This window comes from Eptatretus burgeri, chromosome 1, assembly GCF_056783735.1.
Source record: "Eptatretus burgeri isolate ZD-2024b chromosome 1, Ebu_testis_v1, whole genome shotgun sequence".
Classification (NCBI taxonomy): domain Eukaryota; kingdom Metazoa; phylum Chordata; class Myxini; order Myxiniformes; family Myxinidae; genus Eptatretus; species Eptatretus burgeri.
The window spans coordinates 81,152,385-81,155,705 of NC_140961.1; positions in this window are offsets into that span (position 1 = coordinate 81,152,385).

A 3,321-nucleotide genomic window follows, 5' to 3' on the forward strand; every position below is an offset into this window, starting at 1 on the left:
GTGGGCGGGGCTTCGGTGGGGCTTGTGTGGGCGGGGTGTGGGTGGGGCTTGTGTGGGTGGGGCTTGTGTGGGAGGGGTTTATGTGGGCGGGGCCTCGGTGGGTCTTGTGTGGCCGGGATGTGTGTGGGCGGGGTTTATGTGGGTGGGGCTTGTGTGGGGGGGGTTTATGTGGGTGGGGCTTATGCGGGCGGGGCTTCGGTGGGTCTTGTGTGGTCGGGATGTGTGTGCGGGGTTTATGTGGGTGGAGCTTGTGTGGGAGGGGTTTATGTGGACAGGGTTTATGTGTGTGGAGTTTTTGTGTGGAGCTTGTGTAGACAGGACTTATGTGGGAGGGGTTGATGTGGGCAGGGTTTATGTGGGCAGGGGCGAATGTGGATGAGGTTTGTGTGGATCAATGGATGGGTGGAGAGATGGGTGGATGGGTGGATGAGTGGAGCTTGTGTGGATGGGTGGATAATTTTTTAATTAAATAAACATGTTGTGTGTGGGGGAACTAATTAACTAATCACTAATTATGTGAATATGGGTGGAGCTTGTGTGTGTGTGGAGCTTGTGTGGAGCTTGTGTGGAGCTTGTGTGGAGCTTGTGTGGAGCTTGTGTGGAGCTTGTGTGGAGCTTGTGTGGGGTTTGTGTAGGAGGGGTTTATGTGGGTGGGGCTTGTGTGGGTGGAGTCAAAAAGGGGCGGAGTCAAAAAATTTCAATTTATTGGAGCTTGTGTGGGGTTTGTGTGTGGTGGGTTTGTGTGGGGCTTGTGTGGGCGGGGTTTGTGTGGGTGGGGCTTGTGTGGGTGGAGTCAAAAAGGGGCGGAGTCAAAAAATTTCAATTTATCTTTGTCTTTTGTAATTCCTGTGAATAAAATGAACCTAAAATCTCTTCCCCTTCCAAATCATATATTTTATAAGTCCAAGGAACTGTATCTATTACATCAACAATTTTAAAAAGTTCTTTCGTCCATCGTTCAGTAAAACCCTTTTCAAAATGAGATTTCCACCTATATATTCTTACGATATCACCAACTTTGAACTTAGGTTTTCTGACATTAATCTCTTTTTCATATTTTAATTTTGTAAATGTTTCTGATGGCTTCATATTCGTTGACGTGTGAATCGTGTCATTATACTTATCCACAATATCCTGAATAAAAGATAACCATTGTTGTGAACCGAGTTGTGTGAATTTTTTATATAGTCTCTCTTTTAAGGTACGATTAAAACGTTCAACAACAACTGCCTTCCCTTCATTAAAGGTACTGTATAATGTAATACTGTTATTTTTTAGAAAATTCATAAATGTCTTGTTATAAAACTCTCTACCCTCATCAGTCCACAATTTTTTAGGTTTTCTCTTACTTTTATTAAATATCTGTTGAAAAGCTAACATAAGAGTATTACCTGTTTTGTTTTTTAAAGGGACAACCCACGCATATCTACTCCTCAAATCAATAACGGTTAAAGCATACTTGTACCCCTTATCATTATTGAGTTCAATCAAATCAGCAGACCAGATATAATCAACTTCCTTGGAATAAACTTTCCTTCTCTGAAACTTTGTGAATATTGGTTTATGTAATTCATCAGCTAATTGCTCTTCAGTCTTAATGGCATCATTAGAGCCTATGAGTTTTTTGAATTTCCAAGTCCAAGTTTCAATTTAGCACTAATCATCTTCTTCACGATGAACCTATCAACTTTTTCTCTCAAGGTTGGATTTTGTATCAGAGACAAATTATACAACATTTCTCTATCGGCTTCATGCTTTTCTTCCAACGTTGTGGTATTCCCATAATCAATATCGTGTCTCATGCACACTTCATCAACTCTATTGATTGGTTTACTCCAGGATTTAGGATTGTCTGCCTCATCTAATCTTTTATCCAAGTTTGTGCCTGGACCACAGAAAGAATACCCTGGAAGATGTAATTCCCCTGGTATTCCAGTAGTTGTAAATTTACTTCCTGATAAAAACTTTTGTATATCTCCTCCGAGTTTGTGTTTGGAGATAAATTGATTTTTTTTTGAACCACACACCGAACATATACCTTTTTGGATAACCCTGTTATTTTTACTTTTAATATATGAAATATTTTTAGTATTAGTTTTCTTTTTACATTTGAGACAATAACTCATTTATTTATGTGAAAAAGTCCTGCAGAGTGCAAAAACTTTTTAGTTTCCAACATGCACATTTGAATCTTAATTTTTAAAACATAAAGAATCCTAAGAAATGCCTTCACTCTCTCCTCCATTTATTTAAGAAAAAACTTGAATTAAAATGAATAGCTTGACGATGTCAATAGTCTTGAAGAAAATATTGCAAATAGACTTGTCAATTCTTTGTTTTCCTCCTCGGTGGGTTGAGTTATTTTCTGTAATACCGCCAATCTTTTTTGAATCTCACTGGTTTCCATATTTTGATATTTATTTTGTCTCGCTCTTTCCTCCCTCTCCTCCCTCTCTCTCTTCTCTTTTTCCTCCTTCTCTTTCTTCTCCCTCTCCTCCTTCTCTCTCTTCTCTTTTTCCTCCTTCTCTTTCTTCTCCTTTTCCTCCTTCTCTTTCTTCTCCCTCTCCTCATTCTCCTTTTCCTCCTCTTCCCTCTCTTCTTCAACTCCTTCCTCATCCCTTACTATCCTTGAATCGTTTACACCCCATAGAATATTATACATATATTCATCAGGATTTCTTGTTATTCCTGCATCGAAAATAATTTTTTACAACAGGAAACCAATAAAATTTCTTTTGAATTTCTAAAAGAGCCTTACCTTTTCTTAACTTTATAATTTTTTCATTATTTAACATTCTAATTAAATCTAAAGTTGTCGGTTTATCAACATCAGCATAATGCCAATCTTTTATTGAAAATACCTCATTCTTATGTTGTAGAACATATTTATTAAAATACCGAATACCCTTTTCTTGAAGGTATGCTTGGACACAGAAATGATAATTTTCTTGAAGCCTTCTTGCTGTCATTTATGTATTAGAAATATATGTTAGAATAATATTATGGCACGAAACACCTCCCCATCTTCCCATAGTTAAATCATTTTGTATTTCCTTACTTATTATATATAATCCTGTTTTTCTGTTTTCATGAGATAAACAAGGGCAAAACCATTATTATATTTACCCTTATTAAATTCTTTTATTTGTTGTTTACTAATCGTGGACCCACAAAACTCATTCTCGATACCAAGTGGATAATATTCTTCCTTACGAGACTGATTTAATTGTTCCAGGTCTTCGAGGTTAATTTTAAATGACCAATTATACCCTAAATCATTCATATCATACCCCCATTGTTCTATTCTCATACAAACGATAC